This window comes from Leptidea sinapis, chromosome 27, assembly GCF_905404315.1.
Source record: "Leptidea sinapis chromosome 27, ilLepSina1.1, whole genome shotgun sequence".
Taxonomy (NCBI): Eukaryota; Metazoa; Arthropoda; class Insecta; order Lepidoptera; family Pieridae; genus Leptidea; species Leptidea sinapis.
The window spans coordinates 614,039-634,550 of record NC_066291.1 but is presented as its reverse complement, the minus strand read 5'-3'; positions in this window follow the sequence as shown (position 1 = coordinate 634,550).

Sequence of the window (20,512 nt, the reverse complement as noted above, 5' to 3'; positions counted from 1 at the left end):
TCAGATCTTATCCACATCGTAACTCTTAACTCAGATCTTATCCTCATTGTAACTTTTAACTCAGATCTTAGCCTCATCGTTATTTTAACTCTGATCTCATACTCATCGTAACTCTTAACTCAGATCTTACCCTCATCGTTATTTTAACTCAGATCTTATCCACATCGTAACTCTTAACTCAGATCTTATCCTCATTGTAATTTTAACTCAGATCTTATCGTCATCGTAACTCTTAACTCAGATCTTATCCTCATCGGAACTTTTAACTCAGATCTTACCCTCATCGTTATTTTAACTCAGATCCTACCCTCATCGTTATTTTAACTCAGATCTTATCCACATCGTAACTCTTAACTCAGATCTTATCCTCATTGTAACTTTTAACTCAGATCTTACCCTCATCGTTATTTTAACTCAGATCTTATCGTCATCGTAACTCTTAAATCAGATCTTATCCTCATCGGAACTTTTAACTCAGATCTTACCCTCATCGTTATTTTAACTCAGATCCTACCCTCATCGTTATTTTAACTCAGATCTTATCCACATCGTAACTCTTAACTCAGATCTTATCCTCATTGTAACTTTTAACTCAGATCTTAGCCTCATCGTTATTTTAACTCAGATCTCATACTCATCGTAACTCTTAACTCAGATCTTACCCTCATCGTTATTTTAACTCAGATCTTATCCACATCGTAACTCTTAACTCAGATCTTATCCTCATTGTAACTTTTAACTCAGATCTTACCCTCATCGTTATTTTAACTCAGATCCTACCCTCATCGTTATTTTAACTCAGATCTTATCCACATCGTAACTCTTAACTCAGATCTTATCCTCATTGTAACTTTTAACTCAGATCTTAGCCTCATCGTTATTTTAACTCAGATCTTATCCTCATCGTAACTCTTAACTCAGATCTTACCCTCATCGTTATTTTAACTCAGATCTTATCCACATCGTAACTCTTAACTCAGATCTTATCCTCATTGTAACTTTTAACTCAGATCTTAGCCTCATCGTAACTCTTAACTCAGATCTTATCCTCATCGTTACTCTTAACTCAGATCTTACCCTCATCGTTATTTTAACTCAGATCTTATCCTCATCGTAACTTTTAACTCAGATCTTACCCTCATCGTTATTTTAACTCAGATCCTACCATCATCGTTATTTTAACTCAGATCTTATCCACATCGTAACTCTTAACTCACATCTTATCCTCATCGTTTTTGTTAATTCAGTTCTTATCCTCATCGTTACTCTTAACTAAGTTCTTATCCTCATCGTAACTCTTAACTCAGACCTTACCCTCATCGTTATTTTAACTAAAACCTTATCCTCATCGTAACTCTTAACTCAGATCTTACCCTCATCGTAACTCTTAACTCAGATCTTACGCTCATTGTAATTTTAACTCAGATCTTATCCTCATCGGAACTCTTAACTCAGATCTTACCCTCATCGTTATTTTAACTCAAATCTTATCCACATCGTAACTCTTAACTCAGATCTTATCCTCATCGTTACTCTCAACTCAGATCTTACCCTCATCGTTATTTTAACTCAGATCTTACCATCATCGTAATTTTAACTCTGATCTCATACTCATCGTTACTCTTAACTCAGATCTTACCCTCATCGTTATTTTAACTCAAATCTTATCCACATCGTAACTCTTAACTCAGATCTTATCCTCATCGTTACTCTCAACTCAGATCTTACCCTCATCGTTATTTTAACTCAGATCTTATCCTCATCGGAACTTTTAACTCAGATCTTACCCTCATCGTTATTTTAACTCAGATCCTACCATCATTGTTATTTTAACTCAGATCTTATCCACATCGTAACTCTTAACTCAGATCTTATCCTCATTGTAACTTTTAACTCAGATCTTAGCCTCATCGTTATTTTAACTCAGATCTCATACTCATCGTAACTCTTAACTCAGATCTTACCCTCATCGTAATTATAACTCAGATCTTATCCTCATCGTAATTTTAACTGAGATCTTATCCTCATCGTTATTCTTAACTCAGATCTTACCCTCATTGTTATTTTAACTTAAATCTTATCCACATCGTAACTCTTAACTCAGATCTTATCCTCATCGTTACTCTTTACTCAGATCTTACCCTCATCGTTATTTTAACTCAGATCTTACCCTCATCGTAATTTTAACTCAGATCTTACCCTCATCGTAATTTTAACTCAAATCTTATCGTCATCGTTACTCATAACTCAGATCTTACCCTCATTGTTATTTTAACTCAGATCTTATCCTCATCGGAACTTTTAACTCAGATCTTACCCTCATCGTTATTTTAACTCAGATCCTACTTCATCGTTATTTTAACTCAGATCTTATCCACATCGTAACTCTTAACTCAGATCTTATCCTCATTGTAACTTTTAACTCAGATCTTAGCCTCATCGTTATTTTAACTCAGATCTCATACTCATCGTAACTCTTAACTCAGATCTTACCCTCATCGTTATTTTAACTCAGATCTTATCCACATCGTAACTCTTAACTCAGATCTTATCCTCATTGTAATTTTAACTCAGATCTTATCGTCATCGTAACTGTTAACTCAGATCTTATCCTCATCGGAACTTTTAACTCAGATCTTACCCTCATCGTTATTTTAACTCAGATCCTACCCTCATCGTTATTTTAACTCAGATCTTATCCACATCGTAACTCTTAACTCAGATCTTATCCTCATTGTAACTTTTAACTCAGATCTTACCCTCATCGTTATTTTAACTCAGATCCTACCCTCATCGTTATTTTAACTCAGATCTTATCCACATCGTAACTCATAACTCAGATCTTATCCTCATTGTAACTTTTAACTCAGATCTTACCCTCATCGTTATTTTAACTCAGATCTCATACTCATCGTAACTCTTAACTCAGATCTTACCCTCATCGTTATTTTAACTCAGATCTTATCCACATCGTAACTCTTAACTCAGATCTTATCCTCATTGTAACTTTTAACTCAGATCTTAGCCTCATCGTTATTTTAACTCAGATCTCATACTCATCGTAACTCTTAACTCAGATCTTACCCTCATCGTTATTTTAACTCAGATCTTATCCACATCGTAACTCTTAACTCAGATCTTATCCTCATTGTAACATTTACTCAGATCTTACCCTCATCGTAACTTTTAACTCAGATCTTATCCTCATCGTAACTCTTAACTCAGATCTTATCCTCATCGTTTTTGTTAATTCAGTTCTTATCCTCATCGTTACTCTTAACTAAGATCTTATCCTCATCGTAACTCTTAACTCAGACCTTACCCTCATCGTTATTTTAACTAAAACCTTATCCTCATCGTAACTCTTAACTCAGATCTTACCCTCATCGTAACTCTTAACTCAGATCTTACGCTCATTGTAATTTTAACTCAGATCTTATCCTCATCGGAACTCTTAACTCAGATCTTACCCTGATCGTTATTTTAACTCAAATCTTATCCACATCGTAACTCTTAACTCAGATCTTATCCTCATCGTAACTCTTAACTCAGATCTTACCCTCATCGTTATTTTAACTCAGATCTTACCATCATCGTAATTTTAACTCTGATCTCATACTCATCGTTACTCTTAACTCAGATCTTACCCTCATCGTTATTTTAACTCAAATCTTATCCACATCGTAACTCTTAACTCAGATCTTATCCTCATCGTTACTCTCAACTCAGATCTTACCCTCATCGTTATTTTAACTCAGATCTTATCCTCATCGGAACTTTTAACTCAGATCTTACCCTCATCGTTATTTTAACTCAGATCCTACCCTCATCGTTATTTTAACTCAGATCTTATCCACATCGTAACTCTTAACTCAGATCTTATCCTCATTGTAACTTTTAACTCAGATCTTAGCCTCATCGTTATTTTAACTCAGATCTCATACTCATCGTAACTCTTAACTCAGATCTTACCCTCATCGTAATTATAACTCAGATCTTATCCTCATCGTAATTTTAACTGAGATCTTATCCTCATCGTTATTCTTAACTCAGATCTTACCCTCATTGTTATTTTAACTTAAATCTTATCCACATCGTAACTCTTAACTCAGATCTTATCCTCATCGTTACTCTTAACTCAGATCTTACCCTCATCGTTATTTTAACTCAGATCTTACCCTCATCGTAATTTTAACTCAAATCTTATCGTCATCGTTACTCTTAACTCAGATCTTACCCTCATCGTTATTTTAACTCAGATCTTATCCACATCGTAACTCTTAACTCAGATCTTATCCTCATTGTAACTTTTACTCAGATCTTACCCTCATCGTAACTTTTAACTCAGATCTTATCCTCATCGTAACTCTTAACTCACATCTTATCCTCATCGTTTTTGTTAATTCAGTTCTTATCCTCATCGTTACTCTTAACTAAGATCTTATCCTCATCGTAACTCTTAACTCAGACCTTACCCTCATCGTTATTTTAACTAAAACCTTATCCTCATCATAACTTTTAACTCAGATCTTACCCTCATCGTAACTCTTAACTCAGATCTTACGCTCATTGTAATTTTAACTCAGATCTTATCCTCATCGGAACTCTTAACTCAGATCTTACCCTCATCGTTATTTTAACTCAGATCTCATACTCATCGTAACTCTTATCTCAGATCTTATCCTCATCGTTACTCTTATTTCAGATCATACTCTTACCGTTATTTTAACTCAGATCTTATCCTCATCGTTATTTTAACTAAAATCTTATCCTCATCGTAACTCTTAACTCAGATTTTACCCTCATCGTAACTCTTAACTCAGATCTTACCCTCATCGTAATTATAACTCAGATCTTACCCTCATCGTAATTTTAACTGAGATCTTATCCTCATCGTTACTCTTAACTCAGATCTAACCCTCATCGTTATTTTAAATCAGATCTTATCCACATCGTAACTCTTAACTCAGATCTTACCCTCATCGTTATTTTAACTCAGATCTTACCCTCATCGTAATTTTAACTCAAATCTTATCGTCATCGTTACTCTTAACTCAGATCTTACCCTCATTGTTATTTTAACTCAGATCTTATCCTCATCGGAACTTTTAACTCAGATCTTACCCTCATCGTTATTTTAACTCAGATCTTACCCTCATCGTTATTTTAACTCAGATCTTATCCACATCGTAACTCTTAACTCAGATCTTATCCTCATTGTAACTTTTAACTCAGATCTTAGCCTCATCGTTATTTTAACTCAGATCTCATACTCATCGTAACTCTTAACTCAGATCTTACCCTCATCGTTATTTTAACTCAGATCTTATCCACATCGTAACTCTTAACTCAGATCTTATCCTCATTGTAATTTTAACTCAGATCTTATCGTCATCGTAACTCTTAACTCAGATCTTATCCTCATCGGAACTTTTAACTCAGATCTTACCCTCATCGTTATTTTAACTCAGATCCTACCCTCATCGTTATTTTAACTCAGATCTTATCCACATCGTAACTCTTAACTCAGATCTTATCCTCATTGTAACTTTTAACTCAGATCTTACCCTCATCGTAATTTTAACTCAGATCTTATCCTCATCGTAACTCTTAACTCAGATCTTATCCTCATCGTAACTTTTAACTCAGATCTTACCATCATCGTTATTTTAACTCAGATCTTATCCACATCGTAACTCTTAACTCAGATCTTATCCTCATTGTAACTTTTAACTCAGATCTTAGCCTCATCGTTATTTTAACTCAGATCTCATACTCATCGTAACTCTTAACTCAGATCTTACCCTCATCGTAATTATAACTCAGATCTTATCCTCATCGTAATTTTAACTGAGATCTTATCCTCATCGTTATTCTTAACTCAGATCTTACCCTCATTGTTATTTTAACTTAAATCTTATCCACATCGTAACTCTTAACTCAGATCTTATCCTCATCGTTACTCTTAACTCAGATCTTACCCTCATCGTTATTTTAACTCAGATCTTACCCTCATCGTAATTTTAACTCAAATCTTATCGTCATCGTTACTCTTAACTCAGATCTTACCCTCATTGTTATTTTAACTCAGATCTTATCCTCATCGGAACTTTTAACTCAGATCTTACCCTCATCGTTATTTTAACTCAGATCCTACCCTCATCGTTATTTTAACTCAGATCTTATCCACATCGTAACTCTTAACTCAGATCTTATCCTCATTGTAACTTTTAACTCAGATCTTAGCCTCATCGTTATTTTAACTCAGATCTCATACTCATCGTAACTCTTAACTCAGATCTTACCCTCATCGTTATTTTAACTCAGATCTTATCCACATCGTAACTCTTAACTCAGATCTTATCCTCATTGTAACTTTTAACTCAGATCTTAGCCTCATCGTTATTTTAACTCAGATCTCATACTCATCGTAACTCTTAACTCAGATCTTACCCTCATCGTTATTTTAACTCAGATCTTATCCACATCGTAACTCTTAACTCAGATCTTATCCTCATTGTAACATTTACTCAGATCTTACCCTCATCGTAACTTTTAACTCAGATCTTATCCTCATCGTAACTCTTAACTCACATCTTATCCTCATCGTTTTTGTTAATTCAGTTCTTATCCTCATCGTTACTCTTAAATAAGATCTTATCCTCATCGTAACTCTTAACTCAGACCTTACCCTCATCGTTATTTTAACTAAGATCTTATCCTCATCATAACTCTTAACTCAGATCTTACCCTCATCGTAACTCTTAACTCAGATCTTACGCTCATTGTAATTTTAACTCAGATCTTATCCTCATCGGAACTCTTAACTCAGATCTTACCCTCATCGTTATTTTAACTCAGATCTCATACTCATCGTAACTCTTATCTCAGATCTTATCCTCATCGTTACTCTTATTTCAGATCATACTCTTACCGTTATTTTAACTCAGATCTTACCCTCATCGTTATTTTAACTAAAATCTTATCCTCATCGTAACTCTTAACTCAGATTTTACCCTCATCGTAACTCTTAACTCAGATCTTACCCTCATCGTAATTATAACTCAGATCTTACCCTCATCGTAATTTTAACTGAGATCTTATCCTCATCGTTACTCTTAACTCAGATCTTACCCTCATCGTTATTTTAACTTAAATCTTATCCTCATCGTAACTCTTAACTCAGATCTTACCCTCATCGTAATTTTAACTCAGATCTTACCCTCATCGTAATTTTAACTCAAATCTTATCGTCATCGTTACTCTTAACTCAGATCTTACCCTCATTGTTATTTTAACTCAGATCTTATCCTCATCGGAACTTTTAACTCAGATCTTACCCTCATCGTTATTTTTACTCAGATCCTACCCTCATCGTTATTTTAACTCAGATCTTATCCTCATCGTAACTCTTAACTCAGATCTTATCCTCATCGTAACTCTTAACTCAGATCTTAGCCTCATCGTTATTTTAACTCAGATCTCATACTCATCGTAACTCTTAACTCAGATCTTACCCTCATCGTTATTTTAACTCAGATCTTATCCACATCGTAACTCTTAACTCAGATCTTATCCTCATTGTAATTTTAACTCAGATCTTATCGTCATCGTAACTCTTAACTCAGATCTTATCCTCATCGGAACTTTTAACTCAGATCTTACCCTCATCGTTATTTTAACTCAGATCCTACCCTCATCGTTATTTTAACTCAGATCTTATCCACATCGTAACTCTTAACTCAGATCTTATCCTCATTGTAACTTTTAACTCAGATCTTACCCTCATCGTAATTTTAACTCAGATCTTATCGTCATCGTAACTCTTAAATCAGATCTTATCCTCATCGGAACTTTTAACTCAGATCTTACCCTCATCGTTATTTTAACTCAGATCCTACCCTCATCGTTATTTTAACTCAGATCTTATCCACATCGTAACTCTTAACTCAGATCTTATCCTCATTGTAACTTTTAACTCAGATCTTAGCCTCATCGTTATTTTAACTCAGATCTCATACTCATCGTAACTCTTAACTCAGATCTTACCCTCATCGTTATTTTAACTCAGATCTTATCCACATCGTAACTCTTAACTCAGATCTTATCCTCATTGTAACTTTTAACTCAGATCTTACCCTCATCGTTATTTTAACTCAGATCCTACCCTCATCGTTATTTTAACTCAGATCTTATCCACATCGTAACTCTTAACTCAGATCTTATCCTCATTGTAACTTTTAACTCAGATCTTAGCCTCATCGTTATTTTAACTCAGATCTCATACTCATCGTAACTCTTAACTCAGATCTTACCCTCATCGTTATTTTAACTCAGATCTTATCCACATCGTAACTCTTAACTCAGATCTTATCCTCATTGTAACTTTTAACTCAGATCTTAGCCTCATCGTAACTCTTAACTCAGATCTTATCCTCATCGTTACTCTCAACTCAGATCTTACCCTCATCGTTATTTTAACTCAGATCTTATCCTCATCGGAACTTTTAACTCAGATCTTACCCTCATCGTTATTTTAACTCAGATCCTACCATCATCGTTATTTTAACTCAGATCTTATCCACATCGTAACTCTTAACTCACATCTTATCCTCATCCATCCATCATCGTAATTTTAACTCTGATCTCATACTCATCGTTACTCTTAACTCAGATCTTACCCTCATCGTTATTTTAACTCAAATCTTATCCACATCGTAACTCTTAACTCAGATCTTATCCTCATCGTTACTCTCAACTCAGATCTTACCCTCATCATTATTTTAACTCAGATCTTATCCTCATCGGAACTTTTAACTCAGATCTTACCCTCATCGTTATTTTAACTCAGATCCTACCATCATCGTTATTTTAACTCAGATCTTAGCCTCATCGTAACTCTTAACTCAGATCTTATCCTCATCGTTACTCTCAACTCAGATCTTACCCTCATCGTTATTTTAACTCAGATCTTATCCTCATCGGAACTTTTAACTCAGATCTTACCCTCATCGTTATTTTAACTCAGATCCTACCATCATCGTTATTTTAACTCAGATCTTATCCACATCGTAACTCTTAACTCACATCTTATCCTCATCGTTTTTGTTAATTCAGTTCTTATCCTCATCGTTACTCTTAACTAAGATCTTATCCTCATCGTAACTCTTAACTCAGACCTTACCCTCATCGTTATTTTAACTAAAACCTTATCCTCATCGTAACTCTTAACTCAGATCTTACCCTCATCGTAACTCTTAACTCAGATCTTACGCTCATTGTAATTTTAACTCAGATCTTATCCTCATCGGAACTCTTAACTCAGATCTTACCCTCATCGTTATTTTAACTCAAATCTTATCCACATCGTAACTCTTAACTCAGATCTTATCCTCATCGTTACTCTCAACTCAGATCTTACCCTCATCGTTATTTTAACTCAGATCTTACCATCATCGTAATTTTAACTCTGATCTCATACTCATCGTTACTCTTAACTCAGATCTTACCCTCATCGTTATTTTAACTCAAATCTTATCCACATCGTAACTCTTAACTCAGATCTTATCCTCATCGTTACTCTCAACTCAGATCTTACCCTCATCATTATTTTAACTCAGATCTTATCCTCATCGGAACTTTTAACTCAGATCTTACCCTCATCGTTATTTTAACTCAGATCCTACCATCATCGTTATTTTAACTCAGATCTTATCCACATCGTAACTCTTAACTCAGATCTTATCCTCATTGTAACTTTTAACTCAGATCTTAGCCTCATCGTTATTTTAACTCAGATCTCATACTCATCGTAACTCTTAACTCAGATCTTACCCTCATCGTAATTATAACTCAGATCTTATCCTCATCGTAATTTTAACTGAGATCTTATCCTCATCGTTATTCTTAACTCAGATCTTACCCTCATTGTTATTTTAACTTAAATCTTATCCACATCGTAACTCTTAACTCAGATCTTATCCTCATCGTTACTCTTTACTCAGATCTTACCCTCATCGTTATTTTAACTCAGATCTTACCCTCATCGTAATTTTAACTCAGATCTTACCCTCATCGTAATTTTAACTCAAATCTTATCGTCATCGTTACTCATAACTCAGATCTTACCCTCATTGTTATTTTAACTCAGATCTTATCCTCATTGGAACTTTTAACTCAGATCTTACCCTCATCGTTATTTTAACTCAGATCCTACCCTCATCGTTATTTTAACTCAGATCTTATCCACATCGTAACTCTTAACTCAGATCTTATCCTCATTGTAACTTTTAACTCAGATCTTAGCCTCATCGTTATTTTAACTCAGATCTCATACTCATCGTAACTCTTAACTCAGATCTTACCCTCATCGTTATTTTAACTCAGATCTTATCCACATCGTAACTCTTAACTCAGATCTTATCCTCATTGTAATTTTAACTCAGATCTTATCGTCATCGTAACTGTTAACTCAGATCTTATCCTCATCGGAACTTTTAACTCAGATCTTACCCTCATCGTTATTTTAACTCAGATCCTACCCTCATCGTTATTTTAACTCAGATCTTATCCACATCGTAACTCTTAACTCAGATCTTATCCTCATTGTAACTTTTAACTCAGATCTTACCCTCATCGTTATTTTAACTCAGATCCTACCCTCATCGTTATTTTAACTCAGATCTTATCCACATCGTAACTCATAACTCAGATCTTATCCTCATTGTAACTTTTAACTCAGATCTTAGCCTCATCGTTATTTTAACTCAGATCTCATACTCATCGTAACTCTTAACTCAGATCTTATCCTCATCGTTATTTTAACTCAGATCTTATCCACATCGTAACTCTTAACTCAGATCTTATCCTCATTGTAACTTTTAACTCAGATCTTAGCCTCATCGTTATTTTAACTCAGATCTCATACTCATCGTAACTCTTAACTCAGATCTTACCCTCATCGTTATTTTAACTCAGATCTTATCCACATCGTAACTCTTAACTCAGATCTTATCCTCATTGTAACATTTACTCAGATCTTACCCTCATCGTAACTCTTAACTCAGATCTTATCCTCATCGTAACTCTTAACTCAGATCTTATCCTCATCGTTTTTGTTAATTCAGTTCTTATCCTCATCGTTACTCTTAACTAAGATCTTATCCTCATCGTAACTCTTAACTCAGACCTTACCCTCATCGTTATTTTAACTAAAACCTTATCCTCATCGTAACTCTTAACTCAGATCTTACCCTCATCGTAACTCTTAACTCAGATCTTACGCTCATTGTAATTTTAACTCAGATCTTATCCTCATCGGAACTCTTAACTCAGATCTTACCCTCATCGTTATTTTAACTCAGATCTTATCCACATCGTAACTCTTAACTCAGATCTTATCCTCATCGTTACTCTTAACTCAGATCTTACCCTCATCGTAATTTTAACTCAGATCTTACCATCATCGTAATTTTAACTCTGATCTCATACTCATCGTTACTCTTAACTCAGATCTTACCCTCATCGTTATTTTAACTCAAATCTTATCCACATCGTAACTCTTAACTCAGATCTTATCCTCATCGTTACTCTTAACTCAGATCTTACCCTCATCGTTATTTTAACTCAGATCTTATCCTCATCGGAACTTTTAACTCAGATCTTACCCTCATCGTTATTTTAACTCAGATCCTACCCTCATCGTTATTTTAACTCAGATCTTATCCACATCGTAACTCTTAACTCAGATCTTATCCTCATTGTAACTTTTAACTCAGATCTTAGCCTCATCGTTATTTTAACTCAGATCTCATACTCATCGTAACTCTTAACTCAGATCTTACCCTCATCGTAACTCTTAACTCAGATCTTATCCTCATCGTAATTTTAACTGAGATCTTATCCTCATCGTTATTCTTAACTCAGATCTTACCCTCATTGTTATTTTAACTTAAATCTTATCCACATCGTAACTCTTAACTCAGATCTTATCCTCATCGTTACTCTTTACTCAGATCTTACCCTCATCGTTATTTTAACTCAGATCTTACCCTCATCGTAATTTTAACTCAAATCTTATCGTCATCGTTACTCTTAACTCAGATCTTACCCTCATTGTTATTTTAACTCAGATCTTATCCTCATCGGAACTTTTAACTCAGATCTTACCCTCATCGTTATTTTAACTCAGATCCTACCCTCATCGTTATTTTAACTCAGATCTTATCCACATCGTAACTCTTAACTCAGATCTTATCCTCATTGTAACTTTTAACTCAGATCTTAGCCTCATCGTTATTTTAACTCAGATCTCATACTCATCGTAACTCTTAACTCAGATCTTACCCTCATCGTTATTTTAACTCAGATCTTATCCACATCGTAACTCTTAACTCAGATCTTATCCTCATTGTAACTTTTAACTCAGATCTTAGCCTCATCGTTATTTTAACTCAGATCTCATACTCATCGTAACTCTTAACTCAGATCTTACCCTCATCGTTATTTTAACTCAGTTCTTATCCACATCGTTACTCTTAACTCAGATCTTATCCTCATTGTAACATTTACTCAGATCTTACCCTCATCGTAACTTTTAACTCAGATCTTATCCTCATCGTAACTCTTAACTCACATCTTATCCTCATCGTTTTTGTTAATTCAGTTCTTATCCTCATCGTTACTCTTAACTAAGATCTTATCCTCATCGTAACTCTTAACTCAGACCTTACCCTCATCGTTATTTTAACTAAAACCTTATCCTCATCATAACTTTTAACTCAGATCTTACCCTCATCGTAACTCTTAACTCAGATCTTACGCTCATTGTAATTTTAACTCAGATCTTATCCTCATCGGAACTCTTAACTCAGATCTTACCCTCATCGTTATTTTAACTCAGATCTCATACTCATCGTAACTCTTATCTCAGATCTTATCCTCATCGTTACTCTTATTTCAGATCATACTCTTACCGTTATTTTAACTCAGATCTTATCCTCATCGTTATTTTAACTAAAATCTTATCCTCATCGTAACTCTTAACTCAGATTTTACCCTCATCGTAACTCTTAACTCAGATCTTACCCTCATCGTAATTATAACTCAGATCTTACCCTCATCGTAATTTTAACTGAGATCTTATCCTCATCGTTACTCTTAACTCAGATCTAACCCTCATCGTTATTTTAAATCAGATCTTACCCTCATCGTAATTTTAACTCAGATCTTACCCTCATCGTAATTTTAACTCAAATCTTATCGTCATCGTTACTCTTAACTCAGATCTTACCCTCATTGTTATTTTAACTCAGATCTTATCCTCATCGGAACTTTTAACTCAGACCTTACCCTCATCGTTATTTTAACTCAGATCCTACCCTCATCGTTATTTTAACTCAGATCTTATCCACATCGTAACTCTTTACTCAGATCTTATCCTCATTGTAACTTTTAACTCAGATCTTAGCCTCATCGTTATTTTAACTCAGATCTCATACTCATCGTAACTCTTAACTCAGATCTTACCCTCATCGTTATTTTAACTCAGATCTTATCCACATCGTAACTCTTAACTCAGATCTTATCCTCATTGTAATTTTAACTCAGATCTTATCGTCATCGTAACTCTTAACTCAGATCTTATCCTCATCGGAACTTTTAACTCAGATCTTACCCTCATCGTTATTTTAACTCAGATCCTACCCTCATCGTTATTTTAACTCAGATCTTATCCACATCGTAACTCTTAACTCAGATCTTATCCTCATTGTAACTTTTAACTCAGATCTTACCCTCATCGTAATTTTAACTCAGATCTTATCGTCATCGTAACTCTTAAATCAGATCTTATCCTCATCGGAACTTTTAACTCAGATCTTACCCTCATCGTTATTTTAACTCAGATCCTACCCTCATCGTTATTTTAACTCAGATCTTATCCACATCGTAACTCTTAACTCAGATCTTATCCTCATTGTAACTTTTAACTCAGATCTTAGCCTCATCGTTATTTTAACTCAGATCTCATACTCATCGTAACTCTTAACTCAGATCTTACCCTCATCGTTATTTTAACTCAGATCTTATCCACATCGTAACTCTTAACTCAGATCTTATCCTCATTGTAACTTTTAACTCAGATCTTACCCTCATCGTTATTTTAACTCAGATCCTACCCTCATCGTTATTTTAACTCAGATCTTATCCACATCGTAACTCTTAACTCAGATCTTATCCTCATTGTAACTTTTAACTCAGATCTTAGCCTCATCGTTATTTTAACTCAGATCTCATACTCATCGTAACTCTTAACTCAGATCTTACCCTCATCGTTATTTTAACTCAGATCTTATCCACATCGTAACTCTTAACTCAGATCTTATCCTCATTGTAACTTTTAACTCAGATCTTAGCCTCATCGTTATTTTAACTCAGATCTCATACTCATCGTTACTCTTAACTCAGATCTTACCCTCATCGTTATTTTAACTCAGATCTTATCCACATCGTAACTCTTAACTCAGATCTTATCCTCATTGTAACATTTACTCAGATCTTACCCTCATCGTAACTTTTAACTCAGATCTTATCCTCATCGTAACTCTTAACTCACATCTTATCCTCATCGTTTTTGTTAATTCAGTTCTTATCCTCATCGTTACTCTTAACTAAGATCTTATCCTCATCGTAACTCTTAACTCAGACCTTACCCTCATCGTTATTTTAACTAAAACCTTATCCTCATCGTAACTCTTAACTCAGATCTTACCCTCATCGTAACTCTTAACTCAGATCTTACGCTCATTGTAATTTTAACTCAGATCTTATCCTCATCGGAACTCTTAACTCAGATCTTACCCTCATCGTTATTTTAACTCAAATCTTATCCACATCGTAACTCTTAACTCAGATCTTATCCTCATTGTAACTTTTAACTCAGATCTTACCCTCATCGTTATTTTAACTCAGATCCTACCCTCATCGTTATTTTAACTCAGATCTTATCCACATCGTAACTCTTAACTCAGATCTTATCCTCATTGTAACTTTTAACTCAGATCTTAGCCTCATCGTTATTTTAACTCAGATCTCATACTCATCGTAACTCTTAACTCAGATCTTACCCTCATCGTTATTTTAACTCAGATCTTATCCACATCGTAACTCTTAACTCAGATCTTATCCTCATTGTAACTTTTAACTCAGATCTTAGCCTCATCGTTATTTTAACTCAGATCTCATACTCATCGTAACTCTTAACTCAGATCTTACCCTCATCGTTATTTTAACTCAGATCTTATCCACATCGTAACTCTTAACTCAGATCTTATCCTCATTGTAACATTTACTCAGATCTTACCCTCATCGTAACTTTTAACTCAGATCTTATCCTCATCGTAACTCTTAACTCACATCTTATCCTCATCGTTTTTGTTAATTCAGTTCTTATCCTCATCGTTACTCTTAACTAAGATCTTATCCTCATCGTAACTCTTAACTCAGACCTTAACCTCATCGTTATTTTAACTAAAACCTTATCCTCATCGTTACTCTCAACTCAGATCTTACCCTCATCGTTATTTTAACTCAGATCTTACCATCATCGTAATTTTAACTCTGATCTCATACTCATCGTTACTCTTAACTCAGATCTTACCCTCATCGTTATTTTAACTCAAATCTTATCCACATCGTAACTCTTAACTCAGATCTTATCCTCATCGTTACTCTCAACTCAGATCTTACCCTCATCGTTATTTTAACTCAGATCTTATCCTCATCGGAACTTTTAACTCAGATCTTACCCTCATCGTTATTTTAACTCAGATCCTACCATCATCGTTATTTTAACTCAGATCTTATCCACATCGTAACTCTTAACTCAGATCTTATCCTCATTGTAACTTTTAACTCAGATCTTAGCCTCATCGTTATTTTAACTCAGATCTCATACTCATCGTAACTCTTAACTCAGATCTTACCCTCATCCTAATTATAACTCAGATCTTATCCTCATCGTAATTTTAACTGAGATCTTATCCTCATCGTTATTCTTAACTCAGATCTTACCCTCATTGTTATTTTAACTTAAATCTTATCCACATCGTAACTCTTAACTCAGATCTTATCCTCATCGTTACTCTTTACTCAGATCTTACCCTCATCGTTATTTTAACTCAGATCTTACCCTCATCGTAATTTTAACTCAGATCTTACCCTCATCGTAATTTTAACTCAAATCTTATCGTCATCGTTACTCATAACTCAGATCTTACCCTCATTGTTATTTTAACTCAGATCTTATCCTCATCGGAACTTTTAACTCAGATCTTACCCTCATCGTTATTTTAACTCAGATCCTACCCTCATCGTTATTTTAACTCAGATCTTTTCCACATCGTAACTCTTAACTCAGATCTTATCCTCATTGTAACTTTTAACTCAGATCTTAGCCTCATCGTTATTTTAACTCAGATCTCATACTCATCGTAACTCTTAACTCAGATCTTACCCTCATCGTTATTTTAACTCAGATCTTATCCACATCGTAACTCTTAACTCAGATCTTATCCTCATTGTAATTTTAACTCAGATCTTATCGTCATCGTAACTCTTAACTCAGATCTTATCCTCATCGGAACTTTTAACTCAGATCTTACCCTCATCGTTATTTTAACTCAGATCCTACCCTCATCGTTATTTTAACTCAGATCTTATCCACATCGTAACTCTTAACTCAGATCTTATCCTCATTGTAACTTTTAACTCAGATCTTACCCTCATCGTAATTTTAACTCAGATCTTATCGTCATCGTAACTCTTAACTCAGATCTTATCCTCATCGGAACTTTTAACTCAGATCTTACCCTCATCGTTATTTTAACTCAGATCCTACCCTCATCGTTATTTTAACTCAGGTCTTATCCTCATCATAACTCTTTACTCAGATCTAACCCTCATCGTAACTCTAAACTCAGATCTTAGCCTCATCGTTATTTTAACTCAGATCTCATACTCATCGTAACTCTTACCTCAGATCTTACCCTTATCGATACTATAAACTCAGATCTTACCCTTATCGATACTATAAACTCAGATCTTACCATCATCGTAATTTTAACTCTGATCTCATACTCATCGTTACTCTTAACTCAGATCTTATCCTCATCGTTATTTTAACTCAGATCTTATCCACATCGTAACTCTTAACTCAGATCTTATCCTCATCGTTACTCTTAACTCAGATCTTACCCTCATCGTTATTTTAACTCAGATCTTACCCTCATCGTAATTTTAACTCAGATCTTACCCTCATCGTAATTTTAACTCAGATCTTACCCTCATCGTAATTTTAACTCAAATCTTATCGTCATCGTTACTCTTAACTCAGATCTTACCCTCATTGTTATTTTAACTCAGATCTTATCCTCATCGGAACTTTTAACTCAGATCTTACCCTCATCGTTATTTTAACTCAGATCCTACCCTCATCGTTATTTTAACTCAGATCTTATCCACATCGTAACTCTTAACTCAGATCTTATCCTCATTGTAACTTTTAACTCAGATCTTAGCCTCATCGTTATTTTAACTCAGATCTCATACTCATCGTAACTCTTAACTCAGATCTTACCCTCATCGTTATTTTAACTCAGATCTTATCCACATCGTAACTCTTAACTCAGATCTTATCCTCATTGTAACTTTTAACTCAGATCTTACCCTCAACGTCATGTTAACTCAAATCTTATCGTCATCGTTACTCTTATCTCAGATCTTACCCTCATTGTTATTTTAACTCAGATCTTATCCTCATCGGAACTTTTAACTCAGATCTTACCCTCATCGTTATTTTAACTCAGATCCTACCCTCATCGTTATTTTAACTCAGGTCTTATCCTCATCATAACTCTTTACTCAGATCTAACCCTCATCGTAACTCTAAACTCAGATCTTAGCCTCATCGTTATTTTAACTCAGATCTCATACTCATCGTAACTCTTAACTCAGATCTTACCCTAATCGTAATTATAACTCAGATCTTATCCTCATCGTAATTTTAACTGAGATCTTATCCTCATCGTTATTCTTTACTCAGATCTTACCCTCATTGTTATTTTAACTTAAATCTTATCCACATCGTAACTCTTAACTCAGATCTTATCCTCATCGTTACTCTTTACTCAGATCTTACCCTCATCGTTATTTTAACTCAGATCTTACCCTCATCGTAATTTTAACTCTGATCTCATACTCATCGTTACTCTTAACTCAGATCTTACCCTCATCGTTATTTTAACTCAAATCTTATCCACATCGTAACTCTTAACTCAGATCTTATCCTCATCGTTACTCTCAACTCAGATCTTACCCTCATCGTTATTTTAACTCAGATCTTACCATCATCGTAATTTTAACTCTGATCTCATACTCATCGTTACTCTTAACTCAGATCTTACCCTCATCGTTATTTTAACTCAAATCTTATCCACATCGTAACTCTTAACTCAGATCTTATCCTCATCGTTACTCTCAACTCAGATCTTACCCTCATCGTTATTTTAACTCAGATCTTATCCTCATCGGAACTTTTAACTCAGATCTTACCCTCATCGTTATTTTAACTCAGATCCTACCATCATCGTTATTTTAACTCAGATCTTATCCACATCGTAACTCTTAACTCAGATCTTATCCTCATTGTAACTTTTAACTCAGATCCTAGCCTCATCGTTATTTTAACTCAGATCTCATACTCATCGTAACTCTTAACTCAGATCTTACCCTCATCGTAATTATAACTCAGATCTTATCCTCATCGTAATTTTAACTGAGATCTTATCCTCATCGTTATTCTTAACTCAGATCTTACCCTCATTGTTATTTTAACTTAAATCTTATCCACATCGTAACTCTTATCTCAGATCTTATCCTCATCGTTACTCTTTACTCAGATCTTACCCTCATCGTTATTTTAACTCAGATCTTACCCTCATCGTAATTTTAACTCAGATCTTACCCTCATCGTAATTTTAACTCAAATCTTATCGTCATCGTTACTCTTAACTCAGATCTTACCCTCATTGTTATTTTAACTCAGATCTTATCCTCATCGGAACTTTTAACTCAGATCTTACCCTCATCGTTATTTTAACTCAGATCCTACCCTCATCGTTATTTTAACTCAGATCTTATCCACATCGTAACTCTTAACTCAGATCTTATTCTCATTGTAACTTTTAACTCAGATCTCATACTCATCGTAACTCTTAACTCAGATCTTACCCTCATCGTTATTTTAACTCAGATCTAATCCACATCGTAACTCTTAACTCAGATCTTATCCTCATTGTAATTTTAACTCAGATCTTATCGTCATCGTAACTCTTAACTCAGATCTTATCCTCATCGGAACTTTTAACTCAGATCTTACCCTCATCGTTATTTTAACTCAGATCCTACCCTCATCGTTATTTTAACTCAGATCTTATCCACATCGTAACTCTTAACTCAGATCTTATCCTCATTGTAACTTTTAACTCAGATCTTAGCCTCATCGTTATTTTAACTCAGATCTCATACTCATCGTAACTCTTAACTCAGATCTTACCCTCATCGTTATTTTAACTAAAACCTTATCCTCATCGTAACTCTTAACTCAGATCTTACCCTCATCGTAACTCTTAACTCAGATCTTACGCTCATTGTAATTTTAACTCAGATCTTATCCTCATCGGAACTCTTAACTCAGATCTTACCCTCATCGTTATTTTAACTCAGATCTCATACTCATCGTAACTCTTATCTCAGATCTTATCCACATCGTTACTCTTATTTCAGATCATACTCTTACCGTTATTTTAACTCAGATCTTATCCTCATCGTTATTTTAACTAAAATCTTATCCTCATCGTAACTCTTAACTCAGATTTTACCCTCATCGTAACTCTTAACCCTGATCTTACCCTCATCGTAATTATAACTCAGATCTTACCCTCATCGTAATTTTAACTGAGATCTTATCCTCATCGTTACTCTTAACTCAGATCTAACCCTCATCGTTATTTTAAATCAGATCTTATCCACATCGTAACTCTTAACTCAGATCTTACTCTCATCGTAATTTTAACTCAGATCTTACCCTCATCGTTATTTTAACTAAAATCTTATCCTCATCGCAACTCTTAACTCAGATTTTACCCTCATCGTAACTTTTAACTCAGATCTTATCCTCATCGTAACTCTTAACTCAGATCTTATCGTCATCGTAACTCTTAACTCAGACCTTACCCTCATCGTTATTTTAACTAAAACCTTATCCTCATCGTAACTCTTAACTCAGATCTTACCCTCATCGTAACTCTTAACTCAGATCTTACGCTCATTGTAATTTTAACTCAGATCTTATCCTCATCGGAACTCTTAACTCAGATCTTACCCTCATCGTTATTTTAACTCAGATCTCATACTCATCGTAACTCTTATCTCAGATCTTATCCTCATCGTTACT